We start from the raw sequence: 13,202 nt of genomic DNA, 5'->3' as shown, positions 1-13,202 counted from the left end.
TTATTGTTGGTGACGGTTCCACCATACATGCATTAACATCTGGAAATGCCACTTTACCTAACCCCTACCGACCTTTACACCTTCATAATATCCTTGTTACACCGAATATTGTTAAATACCTAATTTTTGTTAAACAATTTAATAAGGATAACAAATCCACCATTGAATTCGAAAAATTTGGTTTTTCAGTAAAGGATGCCCGGACCAGACATACCCTCATTCGATGTGACAGTGACGGCGATCTTTATCCTGTCACTTCATCCAACCTTTTCTAAAATTACTTTGCTTACATCTAGTCAACCTATTTGGCACAATCGCTTGGGACACCCTAGTGATCATATTCTACATACCTTAGTTTCTTGTGACTTTTTTAATTGCAATAAATCCCCAGCTAAAACTTTGTGTCATGCGTGTCAATTAGGAAAACATATTAGATTACCGTTCTCTCGTTCCACTTCAGTTGTTTCAAAACCTTTTGAAATTATTCATTCTGATTTATGGACATCTCCCATTTCCAGTGCATGAGGTTTTAAATATGACAAGTTATTATTAGACCACTATACACATTTTCTATGGTTCTACCCTCTTCGTAAGAAATCTGACGTGTTTTCCAAATTTTTACAATTTCACTCATATGTTAAAACTCAATTCAACACAACAATCAAAGCCCCACAGTGTAATAATGGGGGTGAATATCACAACACCTCCTTTCATGATCTATTTTCCACTCATGGCATCGAGTTTCGCTTTTCCTGCCCGTACACCTCTCAGCAAAATGGCATGGCGAAACGTATGATTCGCACCATAAACAATTGTGTCCAATCACTTCTCTTTCACGCTTGACTACCTCCCGAATACTGGGGTGAGGCCCTTCATATGGCCACTCATTTACTTAATATTATACCTTCTACATCCATCTCTAATGATATTCCATTTACTCGCCTTTTCAACAAAAACCCTAAATTCTCCCACCTTCGAGTCTTCGGTTGTTTGTGTTATCCACATCTCCAAACACCTCACAAACTCACCAAACATTCTTGAAATACCCCATCTCACATCTATTTGTGTAAGAAAGTTTGAGTCCCTTATAAGGTAACTCCTATCCTTACCAGACATGACGCGTTTTGGGGCTACAATCACAGCAGATCCTATCAGAACTCTGCAGTTAAGCGTGCTCGAGTGGGAGTAGTACTAGGATGGGTGACCTCCTAGGAAATCCTCATGTGGTCACCAATAAAAAGCTGTGCGCCTACGGGCAAAGCGGACAATATTATGTCGTGGTAAGGCGGGATGTTACGGATGGTATCAGAGAACTAGCCTCTCGCGGTGTGTTGGGCACTCGGCTCGTGCATCTCCTGAGGTATAGATCCTGGTTATCAATTTATTTCGGCCTGATGAGGACGTCAGGATTCTAAGTAGGGGAGTTTTGTAATACCCCATCTCACATCGATTTGTGTAAGAAAGTTTGAGTCCCTTATAAGTTAACTCCTATCCTTACCAGACACAACGCGTTTTGGGGCTACAAGCACAGCAGATCCCGTCAGAACTCTGCAGTTAAGCGTGCTCGAGTGGGAGTAGTACTAGGATGGGTGACCTCCTGGGAAATCCTCGTGTGATCACCAAGAAAAAGCCGTGCGCCTACAGGCAAAGCGGAAAATATTGTGTCGTGGTAAGGCGGGATGTTACAGTTATACACCTTGCATCTTTCTTGGCTATCCAGCCAACCATCGGGGGTATCGTTGTCTAGATCTTGATTCCAAAAAAATCATCATATCTCGACATGTCACTTTTGATGAAACTATATTTCCTTTCGATTCTATGCAACCAAATTCCTCTCCTTCTTATTTCTTCCTTGATATTCATGGTGAGTTCCAACCTCACCCACAACACCATCATCATGAACCTCCGAGTCTACCTACTCCGAGTAGTCTAGCTACCACCTCTCCTTCCACACCTTTAGACATACCCACGCCTCATCCACCTTCTACCTCTACCAATGTTGAAGCTCCTTATCCTCCTAATTCGACTGGTCTGGTCACCTCTTCTTTGACCACACAGAACCATCATCTCATGCTCACTCGTGCCAAAACCGGAATTTCTAAACCCATCTCTCACCTAAACTTACATCTCCCAAAATCACATATCCAAAGCCCTTACCGACCCAAACTGAAAACAGGCACTGATCGATGAATATAATGCTTTAATTAAGAATGGTACTTGGGTTCTGGTTCCACGGCCTTCGAGGGTCAATATTGTTAGATATATGTGGTTGTTTAAACGTAAGCTACACTTTGATGGTTCTTTAGACAGGTTTAAAGCTCGTTTGGTTGCTAACGGGAAAAGTCAACGACCTGGTATTGATTGTGGTGAGACTTTTAGTCCGGTGGTAAAACCAGCAACTATTCGAGCTGTACTTAGCCTATCTATTTATTGACATTGGCTGATTCATCATCTTGATGTCAAGAACGCCTTTTTACATGGTGATCTTATAGATACTGTTTACATACACCAGCCTCCAGGTATTCATGATCCGACAAAACCAGGTTATGTATGTCATCTTCGAAAATCATTATATGGTCTGAAGCAGGCTCCTCGTGCTTGGCTCCATCGATTTGCTCAGTATGCTCTTGGTGTTGGTTTTCAACACATCCGATGCGACTCTTCGTTGTTCATTTACCGACATGGGACACATATTGCTTATTTGCTTTTATTTGTGTATGATATTATTCTCACTGCTTCGTCGATTTCTCTTTTACAGAAGATTATTACCTCACTTGGCAAAGAATTTTCCATGACTGATCTTGGACCACTTGATTATTGTTTAGGGATTTCTGCTACTCGTACTCACATGGCATGTTTCTATCTCAACGGAAATATGCAATTGATATTTTGGATCGCGCTAATATGTCTAATTGTAAGCCTTGCAGTACTCCTGTTGATACACAGTCTAAACTTGGACCTAATGGGCCTCCGGTCACAGATCCCACTCTATACCGCAGCTTAGCAGGTACTCTACAATATTTGACATTTACCCGTCCTGATATTACTTACGCGGTCCAGCAGTTATATTTGATCATGCATGACCCTCGTGAACCTCACTTTAGTTGTAATACCCCGTCCTTTTTCCGTTTACTTTTCGTTTAATTATTTAAAATCCGTTATTTAATTATAGCATCTCTCGTTTACTCATACGTATTTAAGGTAATTCGTTTGGTTAATTCATGCACCCGCTTTTAAACTTGAGGGACTAATGTTGTTAAGTGACCAAAGTCTTGACTAGGTCAGAGGGTCAACCTCCATCTTCCTCCACTCATTCACCTCCCATCTTTCCTTACTACTTTCACTTTTTACTCTCAACTCCTAAATCAAAGATTCATCATCCATTTCAGATCTAGCAAGCTTACATCAAAACAAATTACATATTTTAAATCCTTGCATCTTCCTCTTCAATTCCATACCAACTTCATCTCTTTTGGGTAACTTTCTAAAAACTCTAGATTTCATGTTCTTAGTGTTTTTTAACTTAAAAGTGTGTTGATTAGTGTCTGTGGCTCAAGTCTAACATGAATATGTGAATTATTTACTCGATCTTATTATTTTGAGTAACTAGCATGAACTTGAAAATGGGTGTGTTTAATCTTGAGTTTTGGTTGATTAAATGTTGTTATTATGTTAAAGTTCATGTACTAAATGTGTTACTAGCATCATTAGCTACATTTTGGTATGTAGGTTGACTTGGAAAAGCCTCATTAACATGATTAAGGATTTTATGATTTTTGGTTTGGGTTTGGTAGTCTTAAATGTGATTTTTGATGCATTAAATGCCTTGCAATGTTGTTGGTAAGTTTTTAGTAGTATTGTGTGCAAAATTACCTACGAAACGGCGTATTATATGTGTGTGTTAAGTTTTCGAATCATTAATTGCATTTATGAGCTTAAACATTAAATGGTGAGCATTAAATGATCATTCGACGAGAATTCGGTTATCGTAAATGTGAGATTTGATTGATGAAATGTGTTTAGTTGTATTCCTCGTTAAATTACCTTTCCAACGATATAAGATACATGTTTTGAATGTTTACGGTTCATTAGTTATGTTTGCTTGAAGTTGGATTCGTGCATTAAGTATTCAGAACTGCCCAAAGTGCTGATCAGACACCCTGAGCGCCGCTCAACGGCTTGGAGCGCCGCTCCGATCTCGGCTGACCAAAATCACTTTGTGTTTTTGCAATTCCATTCCCGCTTACTCGCAACTCCGATTAATATGAAACTTGGCCAACATGCTTATATATGACTACGTTTTTATATGCAACAGTCGGATACCCGACCCAACCCCGTTGACTTTGACTTTGACTTTGTCGAGTTTGACTTTTAGTCAAACTTAACCAAATGCAAATGCAATCGTTCTAACATGCTTTTATACTTATATCTTGCATGAAACTTGACAATTTGACTCACATGCTATATTAATCGAGTCGTAACGAGCCATAGGACTAATTGAACAACTTTGACCGACTTCATACCTTACCGATATTGATACAACCTATTGTTTAGGTCGAGACTAGCATTTGTTCTTGCACACATTTACTTTGTGAAGTACATTTATATTCGTGCACTTAAGGTGAGATCATAGTCCCACTTTTACTCTTTTATACTTATACTTGGGATGAGAAAACATAAACGTTTCATTTTACAAAGTGAACACAAGTACGAAAACAAACATTCTACGTGCGAGTTAGAACAAAAATCCTCAAGTCCAATTATCATTAGTTACACTTGTAGGGTGTAAGCGATAACTTATGTTGTGTGGCCATACGGGTTTGACGAACCCTCATTCAGACGGTTCGCAACCGTTAGCGGATGAAATATACTTTCGGGTATAGTGTAGGTTCTAACACTATGATTCAGAGGTACCATTCAGTTAAGCCTTGATAATTGGGTGCTCGTGATACAAACAACAACTTTTAGAATGTAAACGATTTGGATAATCACCTTATACTAAATCTTGTGGTTTAATACAATATACTTACTAAACCTATGATTTCACCAATGTTTTCATTGACAGATTTTCTATGTTTTTTCAGGTCCTTGAATGCTAAGTGATACATGCTTCCTCTCACTATTTTGATACTTGCTTGGATGTCGAGTATACATGCATACATGGAGCGTCTTTTGGCATTACTTTAAATTGTGTCGCATAGGTTTCATTTCTACTTTAAAACGTTGTAATGTAACTTGTTGTCGAACTACTTTTGTAAACCTTGAAACATCCTTACATTTGAAATGAATGCGACATATTTTGGTCAAACTTTATTTTAAAGACTTATGACCATGTTATGGGACCTAAGTTGACGGCGCCGTCAATAGCGATTTTTTCGGGTCGTCACATGTGGTATCTGAGCCAGGTTGTAGGGATTTAGAGTTCATTTTTGTCAACCCCGAGTCATAGGGTGCATTAGTGAGTCTAGACTAAAATCGGCATATAGACTTGAAGTAGAACTTCCTTGATTACTTGTACATTTATACTTGAATTCTTCTATTTGTATCTAACTCCTATTTCATCTTAATCTCACGTTGTTTAATTTGATTGACACGCCATCTTGACCTTATGAGGTAATGTCGAATGCACATATGAATTAGGGTAATATAATTGCCGGGATTATATTACGGTGACTCATATGGACGTTCCGACATTATAACATAAAGAATTGAGGGCGGTTCAAGGAAAATTTTCTCTCTATTTTTATTCCATATCACGATTAGTATTATTGAGTATACTAATCAACGTTATTCTTGTGTCTTGAAGGAACAATGGCTCGCCGAGGTCAACGCAATACTCCTCCCGAAACTCTCGAACAAGCTCTTCAACGAATGATAGCCACCGCCGTAGATGCGGCCATGGCCGGTCACTCCTCAAACAACAATAACAACAACCACAACAACAACAACCATGGAGCCAGTAATTCAAATGAGGGATACTCCTACAAGAACTTCATGGGGTGCAAACCTCACACTTTCGATGGAACCGGGGGACCGGTTGCTCTCACCCGATGGTTTGAGCAAACGGAAGCCGTTTTTAGCATAAGCGGTTACCGGGACCAAGACAAAGTCAAGTATTCTACCCACACATTCGCCCGTATCGCTCTCATATGGTGGAATACGTATGTGCAATTGGTAGGTACCGATGAAGCCCACGCACTCTCTTGGGCCGATTTAAGGGAAAAGATGATCACCGAATACTTCCCACGTGAAGAGACTCGAAGCCTCGAAAACGAGCTAAGAAGTTTAAAAGCAGTCCAAAACGACCTTAAAGCTTATAATCAATGGTTTTTCGAGCTAGCCCTAATGTGTCCGGTCCCTCGTGACTCTCGAGTCCCTAAAAGTTTAACTTTACATGGATGGCCTCCCTAAGAGCATTAAACATGGGGTAATTTCATCCAAACCCGCTAACCTATAAGAGGCTTTAAAGATGGCCCGCCAATTGATAGAAACAGTGGATGAAATTGATGTGCCGGCACCAAAGGCCGAGGATAAATTGGGTGGCAACAAAAGAAAGTGGGAAGCCTTTCAATCAAGCAACTACAACAACAACAACAACAACTTCACCAAGAAGTCTTACACTTTCGACAGCAAGAAAGGTTATGCCGGGAATCTACCTTATTGCAACAAGTGCCACAAACATCATTTGAGTGAATGTGGCAAGCCATTTTGCAACAAATGTCAAAGAAGTGGCCATGTGACCAACGAGTGTAGAAATACCGCTCCCGTCGCTCAAAAGGGGCCCAATGCACCAAAACAAGGTGTTTGCTATGAATGTGGCCAACCGGGTCATTATAAGACTTCATGCCTAAAGAAGAAAGCTAACCCCAATGCACGCGGCTGAGCTTTCAACATTAACACCGAGGAGGCCCGAGATGACAATAAACTAGTCACGGGTACATTTCTTCTCAACAACTCTTATGTCTCTTGCTTATTCGATTCGGGTGCCGATAAGAGCTTTGTATCCAAGACCTTGACTCATTCTTTTTGCACTCCACCACTCCCACTAGATACCACTTACACCATTGAAGTGGCCAACGGGAAACTATTGAGTGCCGATAAATTTTATCGGGGTGTACGTTAAACTTATTGGGTAAAGAGTTTGAAATTGACTTGATACCTATAGAACTAGGGAGCTTCGATGTAATAATCGGTATGGATTGGTTAGCTAAAAAAATATCACATCCTTTATGATCTTAAAGCGATTCAAATTTCTATCGAGAATGGTGAACCCTTGATTGTCTATGGCGATAAGAGTTGCACCGGACTCAACCTCGTTTCGTGCCTTAAAGTCGAAAAATATCTTTGTAAAGGTTGTTTTGCGATCCTAGCCAACGTTAAGAAATTTGAGACCAATAAGAAGCATATCGATGATTTGCCAATTATTAGTGACTTTTTCGATGTTTTTCCCGAAGAATTGTCGGGTCTTCCACCTCATCGACCGGCTGAATTCCAAATCGATCTTATTCTGGGAGCCGCACCCGTAGCGCGTGCACTGTATAGACTTGCTCCATCCGAAATTCAAGAATTACAAAGTCAAATTCAAGAACTACTTGACCGTGGTTTTATCCGACCTAGCCATTCACCATGGGGTGCTCCGATTTTATTCGTTAAAAAGAAAGGTGGATCCCTACGAATGTGCGTCGATTATCGCGAACTAAATAAATTGATGGTTAAGAACCGATATCCTCTTCCTCGCATCGATGACCTCTTTGATCAACTACAAGGGTCTTGTGTATATTCAAAAATTGATCTCTGCTCGGGTTATCATCAACTAAGGGTTAAGGGGTAAGATGTCTCCAAAATCGCTTTCCGAACTCGTTATGGTAGTTACAAATTTCTTGTAATGCCATATGGTCTAACTAATGCATCGTCAGTATTCATGGATCTTATGTACCGTGTGTGCAAGCCGTATCTAGACAAATTCGTCATCGTGTTCATAGATGATATTTTAATCTACTCAAAAAGCGAAGAAGAACACGAACAACACCTATGACTCGTGCTTGAAATCTTGAGACAAGAACGACTCTATGCCAAATTCTCCAAGTGTGAATTTTAGTTAAAGGAAGTTCAATTTCTTGGTCATATTGTAAGCGATCAAGGTATTAAAGTCGATCCTGCAAAAATCGAAGCCATTAGTAAATGGGAAACCCCTACTACTCCTACTCATATTCGTCAATTCTTAGGCCTCGCCTGGTATTATCGTAGGTTCATCGAAGATTTCTCTTTGGTTGCACGTCCTCTAACCGCGTTAACTCATAAGGGAAAGAAATTCGTTTGGGCAACCGAACAAGAGTCCGCGTTTCAAATCTTGAAGAAAAAGTTAACCACCGCTCCTATCTTGTCTCTTCCTGAAGGCAATGATGATTTTGTTGTATATTGCGATGCATCGAAATATGGTTTTGGGTATCTATTGATGCAATGATATAAAGTCATTGCTTATGCCTCTCGACAATTGAAAATCCACGAACGAAACTACACGACACACGATCTCGAGCTTGGAGCTGTTGTCTTTGCACTCAAAATGTGGAGACACTATCTTTACGGAACCAAAAGTACCATCTTCACCGACCACAAAAGCCTCCAACACATCTTCGATCAAAAATAACTAAACATGAGACAACAACGATGGATTGAAACATTGAACGATTATGATTGTGAACTTCGTTACCATCCCGGGAAGGAAAATGTAGTAGCCGATGCCTTGAGCCGAAAGGAAAGGATGGTGCATCTTCGCATCCGAGCCTTAAACATCACCATCCACACTAATCTCAATAGTCAAATTCGTGTAGCCCAAGATGAAGCTCTCAAGGATGAAAATATTTCTCACGAACATTTGAACGTTCTCGTCTCTCGATTCGAATTTAAGGAGACCGGACTCCGATATTTCGCCGGAAGAATTTGGGTGCCTAGTTATGGGGATTTACGAAGCATTATTCTAGACGAAGCCCATAAGTCAAGGTATTCGATTCATCCTGGTGCCGGTAAGATATACCACGATCTCAAAGAACAATATTGGTGGCTGAACATTAAAATGGACGTTGCTACTTATGTGGGAAAGTGTTTAACATGCTCCAAAGTCAAAGCCGAACATCAAAGGCCGTTCGGGTTACTTCAACAACCCAAAATCCCGCAATGGAAGTGGGAGAGAATAACGATGGACTTTATCACAAAACTACCAAAAACGGCGGGCGGTTATGATACCATTTGGGTTATTATTGACCGTCTCACCAAATCCGCCCACTTCCTAGCCATGAAAGAAACCGACAAAATGGAAAAACTTGCGAAAGTATATATAAAGGAAATTGTATCTCGTCACGGTGTACCCTTATCGATTATTTCCGACCGAGATGCCCATTTCGCTTCTAGATTTTGGGGTGCCTTACAAGAGTCCTTGGGAACACGCTTAGACATGAGTACCGCATATCATCCACAAACTAACGGACAAAGCGAACGTACGATTCAAACTTTGGAAGACATGTTACGAGCTTGCGTTATCGATTTCGGAAAAGCTTGGGAAAAGCATTTACCTCTAGCAGAATTCTCTTACAACAATAGTTATCACGCGAGTATTAACGCCGCACCCTTCGAAGTGTTATATGGCGGCAAATGTCGTTCTCCTATTTGTTGGGCCGAAGTAGGTGACAAGCAAATCACCAGACCCGAACTCATTCATGAAACAACCGAGAAGATCGTTCAAATCCGAGAAATGCTCAGGACGGCCCGTAGTCGTCAAAAGAGCTATGCCGATATTAGACGTAAGGATCCCGAGTTCCAAGTGGGTGATCGTGTAATGTTAAAATTCACACCTTGGAAAGGTGTAATCCGTTTCGGGAAACGTGGAAAGCTAAATCCGCGATATATTGGTCCTTTGAAATCTTGGAGCGTATTGGACCCGTTGCTTACCGTTTAAATCTTTCGACCCAATTGAGCTTCTTTCATCCTACTTTCCATGTATCAAATTTGAAGAAGTGCCTTGCCGAACCCGAACTCGTCATCCCTCTCGAGGAGCTTACTATTGATGACAAACTTCATTTCGTGGAAGAACCGGTTGAAATTGTGGACCACTCCGTCAAGACGCTAAAACAAAATAAAATCCCGATTGTCAAAATCCGTTGGAATGCCAAAAGGGGACCCGAGTTTACTTGGAAAAGACAAGATCAAATGCAAAGAAAGTATCCTCACTTATTCGTAGAGTTGGCAACGCAAGATCCCGAGGAAGAAACGACGACCACTACAACTACTTAAATTTTGGGACGAAATTTATTTTAAAGAGTTGGTAATGTAATAACCCGTCTTTTTCCGTTTACTTTCCGATTAATTATTTAAAATCCGTTATTTAATTATAGCATCTCTCGTTTACTCATACGTATTTAAGGTAATTCGTTTGGTTAATTCACGCACCCGCTTTTAAACTTGAGGGACTAATGTTGCCAAGTGACCAAAGTCTTGACTAGGTGAAAGGGTCAACCTCCATCTTCCTCCACTCATTCACCTCCCATCTTTCCTTACTACTTCCACTTTTTACTCTCAACTCCCAAATTAAAGATTCATCATCCATTTTAAATCTAGCAAGCTTACATCAAAACAAATTACATATTTGGAATCCTTGCATCTTCCTCTTCAATTCCATACCAACTTCATCTCTTTTGGGTAACTTTCTAAAAACTCAAGATTTCATGTTCTTAGTGTTTTTTAACTTAAAAGTGTGTTAATTAGTGTCTATGGCTCAAGTCTAACATGAATATGTGAATTATTTACTCGATCTTGTTATTTTGAGTAACTAGCGTGAACTTGAAAATGAGTGTGTTTAATCTTGAGTTTTGGTTGATTAAATGTTGTTGTTATGTTAAAGTTCATGTACTAAATGTGTTACTAGCATCATTAGCTACATTTTGGTATGTAGGTTGACTTGGAAAAGCCTCATTAACATGATTAAGGATTTTATGATTTTTGGTTAGAGTTTGGTAGCCTTAAATGTGATTTTTGATGCATTAAATGCCTTGCAATGTTGTTGGTAAGTGTTTAGTAGTATTGTGTGCAAAATTACCTACGAAACGGCGTATTATATGTGTGTGTTAAGTTTCCAAATCATTAATTGCATTTATGAGCTTGAAATATTAAATGGTGAGCATTAAATGATCATTCGACGAGAATTCAGTTATCGTAAATGTGGGATTTGATTGATGAAATGTGTTTAGTTGTATTCCTCATTAAATTACCTTTCCAACGATATAAGATACGTGTTTTGAATGTTTACGGTTCATTAGTTATGTTTGTTTGAAGTTGGATTCGTGCATTAAGTGTTCAAAACTGCCCAAAGTGCTGACCAGACACCCTGAGCGCCGCTCAACGGCTTTGAGCGCCGCTCCGATCTCGGCTGACCAAAATCACTTTGTGTTTTTGCAATTCCATTCCCACTTACTCGCAACTCCGATTAACATGAAACTTGGCCAACATGCTTATATATGACTACGTTTTTATATGCAACAGTCGGATACCCGACCGGCCCCGTTGACTTTGACTTTGACTTTGACCGAGTTTGACTTTTAGTCAAACTTAACCAAATGCAAATGCAATCGTTCTAACATGCTTTTATACTTATATCTTGCATGAAACTTGACAATTTGACTCACATGCTATATTAATCAAGTCGTAACGAGCCATATGACTAATTGAACAACTTTGACCGACTTCATACCTTACCGATATTGATACAACCTATTGTTTAGGTCGAGACTAACATTCGTTCTTGCACACGTTTACTTTGTGAAGTACATTTATATTCGTGCACTCAAGGTGAGATCATAGTCCCACTTTTACTCTTTTATACTTATACTTGGAATGAGAAAACATAAACGTTTCATTTTACAAAGTGAACACAAGTACGAAAACAAACATTCTACGTGCGAGTTAGAATAAAAATCCTCAAGTCCAATTATCATTAGTTACACTTGTAGGGTGTAAACGAGAACTTATGTTGTGTGGCCATACGGGTTTGACGAACCCTCATTCGGACGGTTCGCTACCGTTAGCGGATGAAATATATTTTCGGGTATAGTGTAGGTTCTAAAACTATGATTCAGAGGTACCATTCAGTTAAGCCTTGATAATTGGGTGCTCGTGATACAAACAACAACTTTTGGAATGTAAACGATTTGGATAATCACCTTATACTAAATCTTGTGGTTCAATACAATATACTTACTAAACCTATTATTTCACCAACGTTTTCGTTGACAGGATTTCTATGTTTTTCTCAGGTCCTTGAATGCTAAGTGATACATGCTTCCGCACACTATTTTGATACTTGCTTGGATGTCGAGTATACATGCATACATGGAGCGTCTTTTGGCGTTACTTTAAATTGTGTCGCATAGATTTCATTTGTACTTTAAAACGTTGTAATGTAACTTGTTGTCGAACTACTTTTGTAAACCTTGAAACAACCTTACATTTGAAATGAATGCGACATATTTTGGTCAAACTTTATTTTAAAGACTTATGACCACGTTATGGGACCTAAGTTGACGGCGCCGTCAATAGCGATTTTGTCGGGTCGTCACATTAGTGCTCTTAAACGTGTGTTGCGTTATGTTCGTTGGACAGTTGATAATGGGTTTCAGATTTTCCCGTCCTCCACCACGAAACTCATTGCTTACTCTGATGCAGATTGGGGAGGTTGTCCTGACACTCGTCGCTCTACATCTGGATATTTTGTATTCCTTGGTGATAATCTTTTATCTTGGTTTTCTAAAAGACAGGCAACCGTCTCTCGCTCAAGTACCGAAGCTGAATATCGAGCGGTTGCCAATGTTGTTGCTTAGACATGTTGGATACGCAACTTACTTCGGGAGCTTCACACACCACTTTTTGAAGCAACTTTGGTTTATTGTGATAATGTGAGTGCGGTTTACCTTTCTACTAATCCGGTCCAACATCAACGCACAAAACACATTGAGATAGACATACATTTCGTGCGTGATAAGGTTGCTACAGGGGACGTTCGTGTGCTTCACGTCCCTACTACTTCTCAGTATGCTGACATATTTACTAAGGGACTATCTACTCAATTATTTACGGATTTCAAATTCAGTTTGAACGTCTGTTCTTTAACTCTCGTTCCAACTGCAGGTGCGTATTAGTGTGTATATAGTTTTGTA

The sequence above is a fragment of the Rutidosis leptorrhynchoides genome, chromosome 6 (assembly GCF_046630445.1).
Source record: "Rutidosis leptorrhynchoides isolate AG116_Rl617_1_P2 chromosome 6, CSIRO_AGI_Rlap_v1, whole genome shotgun sequence".
Lineage (NCBI taxonomy): Eukaryota > Viridiplantae > Streptophyta > Magnoliopsida > Asterales > Asteraceae > Rutidosis > Rutidosis leptorrhynchoides.
The sequence above is the reverse complement of the archived record's forward strand: the minus strand, read 5'-3'. Positions refer to the sequence as shown.